Source organism: Bidens hawaiensis, unplaced genomic scaffold (genome assembly GCF_021521415.1).
Source record: "Bidens hawaiensis isolate Kalapana, Puna unplaced genomic scaffold, B.hawaiensis_p1.1 tig00017448_1, whole genome shotgun sequence".
Lineage (NCBI taxonomy): Eukaryota > Viridiplantae > Streptophyta > Magnoliopsida > Asterales > Asteraceae > Bidens > Bidens hawaiensis.
This window is the reverse complement of record NW_027492637.1, coordinates 86526-104545: the sequence shown is the minus strand read 5'-3', so window position 1 is coordinate 104545 and position 18020 is coordinate 86526. Positions and strand designations below refer to the sequence as shown.

The window sequence follows — 18020 nt, the reverse complement described above, 5'->3', positions numbered from 1 at the left end:
ATCGTAGTCAGCCTGGACAAAGTTACCATTCCCTAAATTGTGGTACTAGGCCATCAAAATCAGCTAGCTCTTCTTCAGGGTCACCCCAGACCCAACACTATCAGTTGGCCGTTCTTCAGAGTCCTCCTCTGGTTCCTCCTCAGGATCCTCTTCAGGTCCATGATGCTCCTCCAACTCTCTAATTCGATCAACTGCTAGACCCAGATGGCCTGCACTCTACCAACCAGTTCAGCAACTTCAGTTTTCACCATGTGAAAAGCTCGTACCATTCCACGATGGTATTTCCCAAGTTGCATGTTCCTATCTGTCAGCTCTGAAATCATGATCTTAGCCATATCTAAATCTCTCCTCAAATAGTATATACCCAATCTGTTATCTTCCATTTTACTACGTTGGCACTCCGACGAAGCCATCACAGCAGCCACCACTTGCAATTCATGACACGGAAGTACAGGAAGTGTAGGCTCGGTTTTCGGATCATTAGGTAATGAGGGGTTAGTTAAACTAGGCATAGGTGGGACATGCTCCTTCATCACGAGACTAGAAACATAAGTCGGGTACCAATCCCAAGTCATCTGTGTCCTGAATAAGTGATCGTGAGACGATTCACCTAGAGGTGTTGCTCCTTCCGGCAATTCGGTACGATTCCTCTTCATTCCTATTGACAAAGGCGATGTAGGATAAGTTGGTGACAACGGCACGTTACTTTCGGTGACGGGTTCCTTCCCATGAGCACGATCGGGTTGGATGAAGACATAATGCAATATAGGCGGGTGCACGAATAAGTACCCAATATGGGTGTGTTGTAACTATCTTAACAAGTACAGTCATAGTTAGGAATGAAACCTAGTTCACTTATCACTAACTAGAATGCAACCTAATTCACTATAACTAATGGCTATGATACCAATCTGTCACACCCTCAATTTCCACATGCGGGGTTTTACCGCGAGGCGCATGACAAACCAGGATCTCAATCATTAGTTACAACAAACAACGTCTAAATATTTTAAATAAACTTTATTGTCCCATATTTGGGAAAACCGTTCAGAGTTAATGTCTTAATGTTTTAATACGCGGAAGCGTAACATAACGGGAAACATCCCTAAACAAAACCAAATAGTCTAAGGCGCCCAAAAACATGCTCAAGCCATAACATTATTAAGTAAAAAGGATCCAACTTATGATGCAATGTCTATTGGTGATCATGAATGCAACTCCTATCCTTGCACTCTCAACGACTTAAGAAAGACATGCTAAAACGGGTCAACACGACGGTTGGTGAGTTCACAGTTGAATTTAAAAACAAGTTTGTCAAACAAACCTTTAGTAAGTAAACGGTGTAAGTAGTAAAGCATGAATAATGTATGCATTAGTAATACCGCTAGTTAATTAGGCTGGCAATCATGTTACATTAGTGTGTTCCATTGTGACCGAGGCTGACTTCTTAGTTTGTTTGCCACCCACGAAGTCTAATATAAGATTAGTGTGTTTCTAGTCAATGAGACGCCCGGCGACTCCCTCAACCGAGAGCCTCGAGGGGGTTTGTCAAACCCAGTAGTACTACCTTTCATTACCCAGCCAATATACAATTGTTAACGGTCCAATGTGCATGGGGGACTTCAGTATAGATTCACAATGTACATATGAGGTATTAAAAAGTTACAATTATTCAAAAAGTTTGTATGTTGCATGCTTTCCCCCCAAAGGAGTAAGTAAAAAGTGGGGTAGTGAAACTCACCTCGAATGCGGTTCAAATTGAAAGTCAACTTCTTAAGTCAAGTTGTTCTAGTGCCTAAATCATACAAGCACAATAAGTATTTGCTAAGCGATTCCTAGAACCCTTAGTATCCAAACAATTCCCTTTTTTATTTGAAGTTTGACCAAAGTTTGACTTTTTGTTGACTTTGACCAAAGTTTGACTTTTGTTGACTTTGACCAAAGTTTGACTTTTCGTTTGACTTTTGACCAAGAAATCCAAGTTGTTGACCGTTGACTAAAAAGTCCAAGTCTCGATGACCGAAGACTAAAAATTGAGTTTTGTTGACCCTTGACCAAAATGTTGACATTTGACCAAAATGTTGACCGACGATCAAAAATGTTGACCGACGGCCCGTTGATGACTCTTGACCAATTCGTTAGACTTAGAATGTTTACATTATGTTCCTAGTAACAACTTTAACAATAATCAAGTAACGTGCACTTATTCATTTTTCATGCAATTCTATGACTAAGTCCAACTCCTATTACTTTCAACATTTCACAAGTAAGACTAACCACTTAGTCAATTAGTTCTAAGTTGACCCATAAAGTCAAAATTCAAATTAGCATAGTCAATATATTACAATTTACAACTATTTTAACTAATCAATATATTGATCATCCTTAACCAAATTTCAATCATCCAAAACCAATTTTTCTCACCAACCAAAACTTGAAATTAAATTACCAAATAAATCACACATATACTCACAAATATTAGGTATAACATATATTTTTCTCATAATTTTATAATTCACCAAAACATACAGAATATTCACACACTACATCAATCTAATTTTTATCTCTATTTCAACACAGCAGTACACAAATATTTGTCAAAATTTATATATTTGTCCAATTAATGCAAGACCAATTGGATTAGATTTCTACTTAAATTTACAATATTCCAGAAGTGGAATCATATCCATATCTATTTTCAACATCAAGTTATGCAATTTATAACACAACTCAGAAACTTTACCTCTAAATCAGGTTTGCATCCCGACTTTATAAATTAATAAAAAGTATTCAAACAAAATCCAAAAATTAATATTCTTGACTTTCTGAAAACTAGATTCAAAATACTTGTTCATAGAATCAAAAATCGACCAGAAACACAAACGTATCATCAATTTATTCACCATACAATCTAAGATACAAAGTCTGCCAGCAAGCAGATTCAAACCACAATTCACAAAAGTCATGATTTCTACATCCTTATGATCCTAAATCATTAAAGATCATTCTTACACAATCAAATTTCATGTCTTTATATTGTTCATTTGATTTCATAAGAACATAAAAACAATTATACTTATAAAAGATTCAACTTCTAGACTAAAACACATACAAATTATTTTGACTCATCAAACTTTGATCATCCCCTTTCTATTATCCAAATCATTTGGATACAAGGTTCATATTTATAAAATAAAACATAATAACCTACTCACTTGTTTGATCCTAATGTTTACTCCCCTTGCTTCCCAATAATCACCAAACCTTTTATGTATGAAATGAGATTGAAAGAGAGTGTTTGCAAAACAAAGTGAGAGTGTGTGTGTGGGTGTGTGGTTCACGGCCAAGCAAGAGAGAAAAGGGAAAGGAAAAGCTTTGGAAAATCAATAGTTTATAACCTCTTTTGTATTAATAAACCTTTATTATTGATTTAATGAAATAATACCTTAGGTTATTTTTATTAATCCATATATGACATGTTACATATTTTATAAAACATTTCCTGTGTATTATAAGCTAAGGTTCCATTTAAATAACCAACATGTAACATGACCTATAATGTAACTTGTTTAATCACCTAGATTTTTTACAAATCACATAATCATGTAACAACTATAATATAACATATTGATCGTATAACATTATACTTATCATATATAGTACATACCACATACCATATTTATTATAACATACTCGACGAGTTTATTGTTCTAGTTATAATTAGCCACTTATTCTTGTTTAAGTCATCAACGACACATTAACTTAAATGTACGCATACATGACACCACTTGTACAAGAGTTTATATACATGACACCACATGTACAAGAGTTCATTAACATAGTTAAAAGAACTAACTGAGTTTACAGGCATAGTCAACAAGGTTTAACTGTGTTTAGTTAACAGAGTTAACCTGAAAATTGGAAGTTGTCACAACTCCCGTTTGGATCACTACCACTTGGTGTTGCGGAACAGACGGGCGATCTAATATTTCTATGCGGATGTCCTTGGCAAAATGTTTGAAGTTTGTTGAAGCCAATTTACTAAGAGCATCTGCTGATTTGTTCTCGCTTCTCTTTATGTGAATGACCTTGCACAAGGAGAACTGAAGCATCAAATCTTTCGCTTGTGATACATATGAAGCCATGATGTCATTCTTTGCTTCATATGTTCCGTTGATCTGTCCCGCAATCAACATGGAATCCTTGTGGGCTTCCAAATATTTAACCCCAAGCTTTTTGGCTATCTGTAAGCCTGCCAAGAAAGCTTCATACTCTGCCTCGTTGTTCGTACTCTTGAAATCTAACTTTATGGCGTATGTAAACTCATGGCCTTCGGGATTGACTAGCCTGAGGCCTGCGCCAGATCCTTCACTGCTTGAAGCCCCGTCCATGAACAAAGACCAAATTTGTCCTTTTTTCGGAGGTGCTTGGGGTTGCTGCTCGATCAAACATTCTTTTTCTTTGTGATGCGGGACTTCTGTTACGAAGTCCGCCAACACATGCCATTTGATTGCTGGCCTAGGTTTGTATTCTATTGTGTTTTCACCTAGCTCGATGGCCCATTTGGCCAATCGTCCAGACAATTCCAGTTTACTGAGGACGTTTTTGAGCTTGTACCCGGTTAAAACGTTGATAGGATGCCCCTGAAAGTACCTGCGGAGACGTCGTGCTGCATAGACCAATGCTAAAACAAGTTTTTCCAACATGGAATATCTTGTTTCCGGGTCTGACAGTGTTCCGCTGACGTAATAGATCGGTGTTTGGACGTTTTTCCTATCTATCAGGAGGACAGCCCCAATAGCAATGTCTGATGCTGATAAGTACATCGTTAAAGGTTCTCCCGCATAAGGTGCTGTCAACGTAGGCAATTCCATCAAACATTTTTTAACCTCCAAGAAAGCTTGTTCCTCTTCCGCGGTCCATCTGAACTGTGCTTTCTTGAGGCAATTCCATAGTATTGATACAAAAGGATAAGACTTGGCTGCATGATTCGCCAAAAAACGATTCAAAGCAGCCAATCGACCATAGAGTGTTTGAACTTCCTTGAGAGAGGAGGGAGAAGGCATGCGGGCTACAGCTTGAACTTTATCCGGATTAGCTTTGAAGCCCGCACCCGTGACAATTACTCCGAGGAATTTTCCTTCCTCCATCCCGAACGAACATTTAGCCGGATTCAGCTTCATGTTGATGCTCCTCAAGGTTTCGAATGTCTCTTCGATATCCCTCAACATCTGGTCTTCCTTAACACTTTTGATCACAAGATCGTCCATATACACTTCCAAATTTCGACCAACTTGTCCTTTAAACGCTATATCCATCAACCGTTGATATGTGGCACCCGCATTCTTCAATCCGAAAGGCATCATTTTGTAACAAAAAGTTCCTTGATCGGTGCGGAATGCTGTTTTGTCTTCATCGCCCGCAGCCATGCGGATCTGAATATAGCCTTTGTAGGAATCCAAGAAACATTTGAACTTGAATGGTGCCACAGCATCAACTTTGAGATCTATTTCGGGCAAAGGATAGCAATCCTTGGGACACGCCTTATTAAGATCCTGGAAATCTATGCACATCCGCCACGTCCCATTGCTTTTGGGAACTATAACCGGATTGGTGACCCAGGTTTGATACTGAATTGGTCGGATGATTCCAGCCTGTAAGAGGTCCTGAACCTGCTCATTCATTGCTTTTGTTTGTTTTGGACCCATCTTACGTTGTTTTTGAACAATTGGAGTAAACATAGGGTTTACCCTCAGCTTGTGTTCCGCAATGCTTCGTGGGACACCAGTCATGTCCGTTGTGTGCCATGCGAAGACATCAATATTTTTTGACAACAACTGTTTCAGAAAGGTCCTTACTATTTCGGAAATAGCAGGTCCAATCGTTACAGTTTGATCGGGAAACTTCTTGTTCAAAACCCACTTTTCAGGCTCAGTTCGTTGATCCTGTTTTGGAATCTTGCTGGGTTTTGAACTCTTAGTTGCATAGCAATGTCGATTGACATGAATTATTGCCACACCGGTGGGCGTTGGAACTCCTACCGCACCGTGAGCAGTTGACGGATAAGCATTGAAGTCACCAATGGCTTCTCATCCAAGGATAATGTCATGTTTCGATGTTGCTGGTAGAACTAGGAATTCGACCTCCTCAGACCTTGAATGAGTTCCATCGCTTAGGGTGACTGTGAAAGAGATCACCCCTCGTGGATGCATTATTTCCCCTCCAAACCCCGAAACTGAAGCATGGATGGGTTTAAATCTTTCTTTGTCCTCATCATCAAGTTGTTCAAAGCACTGTTCGTACATGATATCCGATGTACTCCTAGTGTCAAAGAACAAATATTGAGAATGGTAATGACCGAAGAGGGCGGTAATGATTTGGGGGTTCTTGTTATTGGGTCCGCCCTTCACTCGTGGAAAAATTACTGGTTCATTTTTCCATTCCTCTTCGTCATAATCTCTTCTCTTTCCTCCCGTCTTTCGTCCGCCTTGGATCATATGGACGTTCAAGTCCTTGACTTGTTTTTTGGATGGGCCCTGGTTGTCCCGCATAGGGGCTTTACCAGTCTTGGACTTTCCATCTTTCACCAGGTGTCCTAGCTTACCGTACTTTACAGCCGCTTCAATTTCGCTTCTTAAAGCATTGCACTCATTCGTATTATGGCCAATGTCATTATGGAACGAACAATGCTTTTTATTGTAAAGGAACGATCTCCTTGTAAGCTGTTGTGGCTTTCGAAAATTTACATTCTCAGTGGTGAGAATCTCGGCAGGAGTTTTTGAAAGAGAAGTACATTTGTTAGGATCTCGACTTGCTGGTCCTGCCTTGTTCTTGTTGCCGATGAGAGATCTTGCATCAAATGGTTTTAATGCCTCTGTATTTGGCTGAAGTCTTGACCAGATTGGCCCCTTTGCCTGTTTATTGGGTCGTGGAGTTTGAAACTCAACTTTGAATTTTTGTCTTAAACTGTTGTTCCCCAATGTTTTTTCAGTATTGGCAAATAACCTCGCTGCGGTCATAAGATCATCCCACTCTTTTGGCATTCCATCCCGGCCAGTGAGTGTGCGGATCAATTCGTCACACTTGACGTTTTTGAAAAAAAGCACAGCGGAGCATGTCTCTGCTTATCCCGCCAATGTTCAGGCTTTCGTCATTGAACCTGGTGATGAAAACTTCTATGGACTCATTATCCCGGTGGATAACATCCAGAATTTCTGATTGGTCACGTGTATGTTTCTTCTGTTGGCTGAACTGTTGTGAGAACTTCTTCACCAGATCATCCCAACTAGAGATTTGACCATCAGGGAGTTTTTCGAACCATTCCCTCGCTGCCCCTGTTAGTGTCAATGCGAACATATGACACCAATAAGGGAGCGTCCATCCGCTCACTCCGCCTACCGCCACAAAGTTTTGCAGATGGTCACTTGGATCAGTCGTGTCATTGTATCTACCTATCGTTGTAGGTATTTTAGCATTGACAGGAAAGGGTGTTGTCGCAATGCTAGCTATAAATTTCGACTTCTCGGCAAAGGCTGCCGGACGGTATGGCTTGGTGAAGTCTTCCTCAGCATCGCTGTGATACTCGGTATGACGGACGACATCAAGCGGACGACTGCTTCTTGCCCTTGAACTCATCCTGCTATTTCCCGTATAGAAACTATCTTCCGGGAGATAGGTTGAGTCATAACTGTCATATTCGTCCAAATAGGAAGGCATCTGCATGTCTATGCGAGGACGAGGGCGTAGCCGTCGTGGTTCAATGAACTCTTGGTCAGTTTGTTGGCTATAACGAATTTCACTTCCTCTCACCGTTGGAGGAGGAGAAAGAGATCTCTGAGGAGACTCTTCGTAAGTCAAAGCACGGGCATGATAACGTTCATTACGTACCCTACGTTCATATTCAGCCACCAAAATTTCTTGTTGTACGCGGAGCCATTCGTCCGGAGACAACAGTCCTCGAGATCTGGACTCATGACGATGAGATCTCGCTAGTTCAGAATCTCCGGAATCGTCTTCTAGATCCAGAACTGATCTAGTATGGCGAGTCTTTCTCGTAATTCGTCCTTGACCTGACAAATTGGAACCCTCCGGAGCCGTAACACGTCCCAAATCGGTGGGAGTTGGTCCGAATGGTGCAACAACACGCTCAAGGGTACGACCTTCCAGCGTTGCACCGGTGGCACGTGAACCCGAAGCTAAGCCACGTGCAAAAATACTGGAAGCAAAACCTTTAGGTATTTCAATATTATCGACACGTGGTGTTTGTACAGGAGTTCCCGTCGGCCCCTCAGGAAGTTTACTCATACTTTAAACAAACCGAAAAACCAACGAAGAAAAAATTGTGCAGTTCTAACACCAAAACGGATTGCGCCAATGAAGAAACACGGATCCTATCCCCAATTATGGGTCCTAGATCCAATGAGTCCACAAGGTAAAATATGATAACTACTATCACAGTATGAGCACAACTTCCCAAAGTCCAATGACTGGAACCTGCAAAACAAATACCGCGAGTCTCGTTACAGGAAGGACAAGCGGGGGGGGGGGGGGGGGTCTTCCTGTAACCACCCTCCGGCGTGAGAATCAGTAACGTTCGTAAAGAGAGAAGTACTGAAGTAAACAGACTAAGAGTAGTCAGAGTATATGTGAGTTAGAATACCAGTGAGTGAATGAATATCTCATGCAGGTTGACAAGGTATTTATAGCCGAAGGATGTAGGAAGGTGACTGGACCAGCTGTCCTCTTATAGAAGATCTTGATAACTGCCTGGACGCGTGTCCTCTTATGATAGGTTGAGCTATACGTCCCATGTGCATGGGTATAACAACCTAGACACGCGTCACCTAATGATAGGACGAATTGCACCCTAGCCATGTGCACGGTTATAACAAACTGGCCAGGTGTCCTTCTTCCATTGGTGGGCAAGTCACATACTCCTCAAGCAATACTCGTGGACGTTTTTCTAGAGTGTAGTTAGTTGTTGACAGCTGTCCCGTTGGCATTGCCTTCTGATCATTTTGGCGGACAGATGTCCTGTCCTGCGGATGACCTCTGACGGTGCCAGGATGCTTCCGCACGTGTTACGAGGATGTTCTTCCTTTCCCAGGATATACGGGTGATCCGAATGTCCCGCGGGTGATACATGAGAGGTTCGTTAATGACCCGCGGGTGGTACTTAAGGGTATTTGGGTCTTTTTGGTACCCTACCTCTATAATTATCAATTACCTAAAAGCATTTTCAATGGAGAGATTGATTAACCGTATTATGTCCTAATTGAAGAGAGAGAGAGAGAGAGAGAGTCCAGATGAAGGAGAGATAAATAAAAGTGTTTCGTAATTTTGATATGTTTTCTTTTAAGAAAAAGATAGGAGAATGGAGAGAGAGGAGAGAGAAGAGTTTAAGTGCGTTAGTGAGTGAGTAGAAGAGAGAGATAAAGGACATGACTGAATTACGTGGTCGAATGTGGTTGTGCCACGTCAACATTTTTAAAAAAAATTTATGTTATTACTTAAGAAATTATGTTTACGATTTAATGTCAGCACCGTCAATACTTCATATTATTGTGAATGAGTTCTCTCTATTATATAAAGCAGTTGTAAGTGATTGTGAGTGGGAGAGATATGAAAACTTTTGTTTATAAGTAAATTTGGAGAAACGTTGTTGACTTTCTGTAATTTTTTTAATGTTTTTTAAAAGTGATTTTAAGTAGAGAAGATAGAAATATAGTGTGTTTTAGTATAATTATTAGGGGTGTTCATTGTTTGGTTCGAAACCATGAAACCGGCCACGGTTCGGTTTCATTGTTGATTTATTTTTTTAAGTTTTGGGTCGACCGGTTTCAAAAACTTCAAACCGTAGTGAACGATTTGGTCTATGATTATACCGAAACCAAACCGTTAACTTCTTGTTATTTTGATATGTGTTTTAAATAGCTTGTTTTTAAACTTAGACCGCAGACAAATTGTGTTTAAACATGTTTGATATGTGCAAATTATTGACAACTTTACTATAAATAATATATCATACCTTATATTGCACAATTTGTATAAAAACCCCAAAGGATTAAACCGGAAACAAGCCATTACTAATGATTTGGTTTAGTTCGTTTTAAGAGTTCTACAATTTGGTTCGTTTTAAGAGTTCTCCAATCAAACGCCACTCTAGCCGCCGCTATATTATTATCCTCCACAATCGGAACACCGATTCAGGCCTTAGTTGACACTGACTCACAGTTACCACCTCCCACTCAAAACCCACTTCAGGCTGAGCTTGTTAAACAAAACCCATCAACCAATTCATCACCTTTTGCACAATCCAACGTTCTCACTGCACCATAACCCTCAAGTACTGACCTTCCTGAGGGTAGCCAATGGCGCTACAGCGAGTTCTTGAATGCGGTCAAAAAGGGTAAGGTTGAGAGGGTTAGGTTTAGTAAAGACGGTGGGGTGTTGCAGTTAACCGCCACGGCCGGCCGGAGAGCCTCCGTGGTGGTACCCAATGACCCGGACCTTATCGATATATTGGCGATGAACGGGGTGGATATTTCGGTGTCGGAAGGCTAGGCCACCAACGGGCTGCTTGGGTTTATTGGGAATTTGTTGTTTCCTTTGTTGGCATTTGGTGGTTTGTTTTTCTTGTTTAGACGGTCGCAGGGCGGGCCGGGTGGGCCCGGTGGGATTTCGGACGGTCGAAGTCCAAGTTTCAGGAAGTTCCTGAAACGGGGGTGTCGTTTGCTGACGTGGCTGGGGCGGATCAGGCGAAGCTGGAGTTGCAGGAGGTTGTGGATTTTTTGAAGAATCCGGATAAGTATACTGCTTTGGGAGCTAAGATTCCGAAAGGGTGTTTGTTAGTGGGCCCGCCTGGAACCGGGAAGACGCTTTTGGCCCGGGCTGTGGCGGGTGAGGCCGGGGTGCCGTTTTCTCGTGTGCGGCTTCTGAGTTTGTGGAACTATTTGTGGGTGTGGGTGCGTCTAGGGTTAGGGATTTGTTCGAGAAGGCTAAGTCGAAGGCGCCTTGTATTGTGTTTATTGATGAGATAGATGCGGTTGGTAGGCAGAGAGGGGCGGGTTTAGGAGGTGGGAATGATGAACGGGAGCAGACGATTAACCAGTTGTTGACGGAAATGGATGGGTTTTCGGGGAATTCGGGTGTTATTGTTTTGGCTGCAACTAACCGGCCTGATGTGCTTGATTCGGCATTGTTGAGACCGGGAAGGTTTGATCGGCAGGTGACGGTTGACCGCCCGGATGTTGCTGTTAGAGTCAAGATTCTTCAGGTTTGTCCATCTTTTGTTGGTTAACTTTAGTTTATTATTTGCTTTTGTTGTGATTGCACGACTTACTTGAATTAGTTGAACATGAAAAACGAATCATAGATGAGTTTAGGGCTGTTCAAAATCTCACAGTTTTATTGAAAATACTAGCTCGAAATCGGCTAATTTACTCTGGTTCGGTTTGTAAATAACTAATCACTTATGTGCCATTAGTTCTTAGATGGTAATGCCACTGATTTTGGTTCAAAGATTCCGGTTCTTGTTATCTTTCAAGGATTAATGTGAATTTACGCATATCAAACCTCAAAGTTTAACATCTTTAGGAGATGTAATATAACTTTGTTATGTGTGACAGGTGCACTCAAGGGGAAAGGCACTTGCAAAAGATGTGGATTTTGATAAGATTGCTAGGCGGACCCCGGGATTCACCGGAGCTGATTTGCAGAATCTGATGAATGAAGCCGCCATTCTTGCTGCTAGACGTGAACTTAAGGAAATAAGCAAAGATGAGATAGCAGATGCTCTTGAGAGAATCATTGCGGGTCCAGAGAAGAAAAACGCGGTCGTCTCTGAAGAGAAAAAGAAGCTTGTTGCATATCATGGTAACCAAACATATACTCTTCTTTCCACTTTTCTATAAGAATGGTATTTTAGACATTTTACATACAATGGCAACCAAACATGATATACCTTTTACACTTTGTGAATTGTGTTCGTCAATCACCACGAGAAATGGCATTGTTTGCTTTGAAAACGTTTAATGATAAAGTTATCCATTCATTAGTTGTCCGTCACTTCAACGTTTGATCTTGTGATTTTAATGCATGAAAAGGGTAATTTAGAACATTTTTCTAAATGTTATAGGCCATGTAGATTGTAGCCTATCGCGTATCATGGTAATCTGCAATTTTTCATTATATGGAAAATGTTGAAGCTATCGCCTGATGTTATCACTGTAACTAATGATGTTATCGTTCTGATGCACAAGGGTATTTTAGTCATTTTATAGGGAACATAGTTGTAAGTTTGCATATCATAGTAGTCTGCATTTTTTCATTAATCATTTATATGGAAATTTTTGAAGCTGTCTAGCTCCTGATGTCATTGTTGTAACTATTGATATTTTTTTTCGATGAACAAGGGTATTTTAGTCATTTTACTATTACTGAATTCGCATATTGATTTTGCAGAGGGTGGTCATGCACTAGTTGGTGCCTTGATGCCAGAGTATGACCCGGTAGCAAAGATATCAATCATTCCTCGTGGTCAAGCAGGTGGTCTTACCTTTTTTGCCCCTAGTGAAGAAAGGCTCGAGTCTGGTTTATACAGCAGAAGCTACCTTGAAAACCAAATGGCAGTCGCTCTTGGTGGAAGGTATAACACTCATTCCAGGGGAAAAACCGTCTTTTCATTCACTTTTTTTAATCTTAAAAAGTAACCCATTCAATACTGCGTTTACATCACAGGGTCGCTGAGGAGGTTATTTTTGGAAAAGAAAATGTTACAACCGGAGCATCAAACGATTTCATGCAAGTATCGCGTGTGGCAAGGCAAATGGTTGAGAGATTCGGGTTCAGCAAAAAGATCGGCCAGGTGGCAATAGGCGGTGGTGGCGGTAACCCATTCTTGGGACAACAGGTACTGGTTTTTATTTTTATTTTGGTAACTTTTCACAATAGTAACCAGGTTTTTTAATTTTCTCATAAAATCACTCCGTTTTGTTTTTATTTTTCTAAAGTCACTTAACTTTCGTTAGGTTCTTTAAATTCTATGTAATTTTGACACAAATGAGACATATGAATCTTTGATTAATATTGTGTGAAGTTTTCGCTTTTTATTTGAACCGTTTGAGATAAAACATAACCAAATAGGTCGGGATTGTAAATATTTTTGTTTCTAAAATGGAAATGATTTTGCAGATGTCATCCCAGAAAGATTATTCAATGGCAACTGCAGATATTGTAGATGCGGAAGTGAGGGAACTTGTTGAACGGGCATATGAGAGGGCGACGACTATAATCACAACACATATCGACATCTTGCACAAGTTGTCTCAGCTCCTTATCGAGAAAGAAACGGTTGATGGTGAAGAGTTCATGAGCCTTTTCATTGATGGCAAAGCTGAACTCTACATTGCCTAGATTCAAACACTTTTTTATGTGTGTTATCTAGTGTTTGCACAAACTTGATTATAGTTATCAAAGTATATACTCACTCTAAATATTTTGAAAATTGTAAAATTAACTCTTTTTTTTTCATTTTGTAGCATTTCCACTTGTTGTTTTCAAGTTATATCATTTTTTAATGGTGGTTATATTTAAAAAAAATGAAAAAAAAAGCAAGCATTAGCAAGTTGCTACAAACTCAAAATACATATGAACCAACAAACCATACAAATATACAATGAATCATTCAAAATTAAACTACACCATTAACTCTATCTTAGAGATTAAATTTTTTTATCTATTTTGTGCCTATAAATAACTTAATGTAATGGTAGCTCAAATGTAAAATAAGTTGTCAACACGCGTCGTCCAGATACACCAACACATTTTACGACAAATTGCTTATATTACCACAATGCTATGCAAATGCATGTCCATCTTCTCCTCTCGCCAACTGGGCTTAAGAGGCTAAAAGAGATGGGTCCACCATAATTTCAGTCGATCATTATTTTTTTGTAACTAAAACCACAACACCCTTGTTAAAGAGTTGGTTAGTTAAAGCCCATACTACGTGGCCGTGACGTGACGCTTTAATTAACTAAATCACAACACATAGTCTAAGATGGGAACACCTATTTCCTCATGATCCCCACAAATCATACATAATCTTAAGTTTTAAGTTATAGTTGCTTGTTATCTCACATCATTGCAAAATATAAAGTTTTTACAAAATTAGTTCTTTTGTTGGGTCTTGAATCCCTTTAAACATTGTACATAACTAGGGATGGCAATGAAACCCGAACCCGAAGGGAAAACCCGAAACCCGACTTAAATGGGACGGGTAATACCCGAACCATTAAGGTTTGGGATTAGTTTTGAAATTTTTCACGGGTTTGGGACGGGTTTGGGATTTCTAATATACCCGATTACCCGATAACATAAACACATTTACCCGATTATATACCCAATGTACCCGATATAGCTTATTATATTATATATATATACACTATATTCCAAATATATTATTTGTCGAAACTTGTTTATGTCAATTATTTGTGACATTTTATCTTTATGGTAACCATCTTTGTAATCGATTAGTTATATTTTGTCAAAATCCGGTAGAAACCTAGCAGGTTTTGAGCCGGGTATACCCGACGGGTATTTTATCAAAACCCGATAAGAAACCCGAAACCCGATGGGTAATTACCCGATTAAAACCCGACGGGTTTGGGATGGACTTTCATAACCGGGTATGGGGTTGAGAATACCTAAACCCGACCCATTGCCATCCCTATACATAACTAATGCTTTTCTCATTATTACAAATTATATGCTAATAGATTTGCTATACTTCATCTTTCTTTAGTATGGTACTTTATTTTTAACCTTAAGAGTGACGCGTTTACTAAGTTCAGAATTTTCCTGGCGATACTTGTAGTTATTAGATACTACTTGCATCAAATTCAAGATTTGTTAGACATGACAACTTTTTGTAGAGATGTTCAAAACGGTTTGGGACTAGGAACCGGAACCGGTTCCTAACCGGTTCTTATATTCAAAACCCCCTTTTAAACCGGTTCCAGGCTCGAACCGGTTATGGAACCGAACCGGTTCTCCCACCCTCGGACCCCTAACCTATCTAACTGGTTCTTACCGGTTCCTACACTGTAACCGGTTCCAACCGATTACAGTGTAAAATTTTTTTTTTTTTTTTCGTTTTTCATTTGCGATTTGGATTCTAAACTACGATTCGTATTTGTATAGCATGAAAAATAAACAAAACAATTAACATAAAATTCATTTTATTTACTTTAAGAAGTTCAAAAAAAAAAGGTTACATGTTTTAAAATCTTCAAAAACAAACTAACAAAACATTAAACTTATAAATATAAAGTTGTGACATATTATTTCTAGAAAAGCCTTCTTGTTCGTCGTAATTATTGAGCGGCGACTTCTTCCTCGGAATTAATTGTAGAAATGCCTTCTTGTTCGTCGTGCACTCGAACATCAAGTGGTGTTTCATCTTCGAGAGTGGTTACGTGTTGAATACGATCGATTGAGTCCAAGTGATCCTTTAAGCAAATGCACATCTCCACCGACTCCGAATTTAGTCTTGTTCTTCTCACCGATATTACCCTGCCACTAAGAGAAAAAGCGGATTCCGAAGCTACCGTAGAAGCTTGGACGGTTAGTAAATCACGGGCCATGGTGGCAAGAATCGGAAACTCGGTTTCCTTTACCTTCCACCAAGCCAAAACATCAAAAGTGTCATATTCCTCTTCGGATAAACCGGTAGAGTAATCATTTGCACTATACCTTCCTAGTTCGCTTGAAGGGGTGTTACCCCTTTGTTTTTTAGCCGTTACGTTGCGAACGGTGTTCATAAGGCTAATCATGGGATCTCGTACTCTAGTAGCACTTGAACTTGATGAAGACCCCCCCGGCATAGGCATGTGTATGTTTGACCCATATTTATTTAAATAAAAGTCATACATAAATTTAAAATTCAAGTTAAAATAATTTTTTGCCTCTGTTGAAAAGTTTGGGTCAATTTCATGCATATCTAAGGCTGAAAAAATTTCGTCTATCATACATTCAACCCCCGTAACATTTAACATTGGGTTTAAAGCGGCGGCGCAAGTAAAAACCGGTGGCAATTCAAGAAAGTATTTTTTTAATTTAAACTTCATTGGTAATATGATGTTTGAAAACATTGGACTTTTATTTTCAAATTCTTTAAGATTGTTAACCATTAAAAATAACTCCGAAAGAACCAAGGGACTTGTCGGATAATACGTTCCCGATAGTTTCGTAGTTGATGTTTTAAAAACTTCAAGAAAAGTCGATAAGTCATTGATAATTTCCCATTTCTCATTTGAAAAGGGGATTGCCAAATCATTCTCGGCAAGACTAGAATGAAACATTTGTAAAGTTTCTCTTTGTTCCAAAGCACTTTGAAACATTATGCAAGTGGAATTCCATCAATGAGGTACATCCCAATTAGCTCCCAAAGCTTTTCTTCCCGTATCTTTACAAAATTTTCTATAATCCATTTGTCTTTTTTACTTTTCTTAAAAACTTCATGTATCATTAGTCTAAAATCGTTTATAACCGATGTAACCTCATCCGAAGCAAGTCCGTCTTGCACGATTAAATTAATGATATGTGCAACAAACCTTGAGTGAAAAAATACACCATTGCAAATCGGCGTATATTTTAATTTTAATTTATCAACCGCCGATGTATTATTCGACGCGTTATCAAATGCCATTGAAAATATTGTATTTTCTAGTTTATAAGTTTTTATAACATAATCTAAAATTTCAAACAAATTATCTCCCGTATGTGGATACTCAAAGAGTTCGAAAGCAATGGTGCGTTTCATCATTTCCCACGATGACGGGTCTACCCAATGAGCGGTGACACAAAGATAAGATTCGGGTAGACCATGTGGAGCCAACCAAACATCACTAGTTAAGTTTATTCCCGTATTTATATTTTCAAAATATGCAATTAGTACCTCTTTGGCCTTCTTCCACAATTTTAAACAATAACGTTTAAGAGTATGACGACTTACGTGAGTGTATTGTGGTTGAAGCGTATCTCGAATCATGGCGGTTAAGCGAGGGTTGTCGAAGTGGCTAAACGACAAAGCTTCTTGAATCACAAACTTCGCCATACGATCTTGAACTCGATCAATTTGGTATGTAAATATTCCGCCTTCACTATCCATTTGCGTTTGTTGCGAATCGACGTTCTTTTTCAACGCCTTGCAATACGGTTTTTCGATGTGTTTCTTCAAATTTGAATTCGAAAGTGGGTTTAAATAAACCCCACAAAACTTGCACCGAGCCTTCAATGAATGGTCACTCAATTCAACCAAATCCCAATTGCACCAAATCTCTTGATTACGATTATGAGGTACAATACGAACGAAACTTGGTTCGGCGTTGGAACCTTGACCAACCGATGATTGTGAGGCAGCCATAACAACAAATATGAATATAGAAGAAGAGAAAACAAGAGATTAGAGAACTCAAAACGTTGTAATAGCGTTTTTTTGTATTTTTTTGCGTTCGGGTTTGCGTTTTGAGTGTTGTGATGAACCCATGACACCAAATACCTATTTATACTAGTAGTGGGGTGCTTGGGGGAGCCAAAAAATGGCTATTTTTGACCCCAACGGTCAAAAAACGGCAAAAAAAACGATTTCCAACGGCTTAATCGATCCAACGGCTAGAACCGGTTCCGGATGGAACCGGTTAGGAACCGGTTCCGGTTCCTACCCGCCCCCACTCAGAAACGCAAGAACCGGTCACGGATCATCGGGTTGAATCAGATAGGGTCCGGTTCCTACCAAAAACGGGTAGGAACCGGTTCGGTTCCGGTTCGGGTCCAGGAACCGGTTTTTTTGATCAACTCTAACATTTTGTATTCCTTAAGCTACTTTACTACATAGCTATATAAGTTATTTGCAAAGTTACTTTCATGGTAGCTTTTGAAGTGTCATGTTTTCAATGTTTATAATTTATGTTAATCTTCATTTGTTCTAAAAAGTTATAAACAAATATGTTCAAACCAAA

At 39.5% G+C, this 18020-nt stretch overlaps 1 pseudogene across 1 annotated transcript; it reads left to right on the top strand.

Annotated features, from left to right (window-relative positions):
• Window positions 1-9440: 9440 nt before the first annotated feature.
• On the top strand, window positions 9441-13533 carry LOC143553914 (ATP-dependent zinc metalloprotease FTSH 1, chloroplastic-like; annotated as a pseudogene). Its single transcript, XR_013138916.1, has 6 exons — window positions 9441-9463; window positions 10140-11275; window positions 11628-11874; window positions 12463-12646; window positions 12739-12910; window positions 13192-13533. The product of XR_013138916.1 is annotated as an ATP-dependent zinc metalloprotease FTSH 1, chloroplastic-like (transcript).
• The last annotated feature ends 4487 nt before the right edge of the window (window positions 13534-18020 follow it).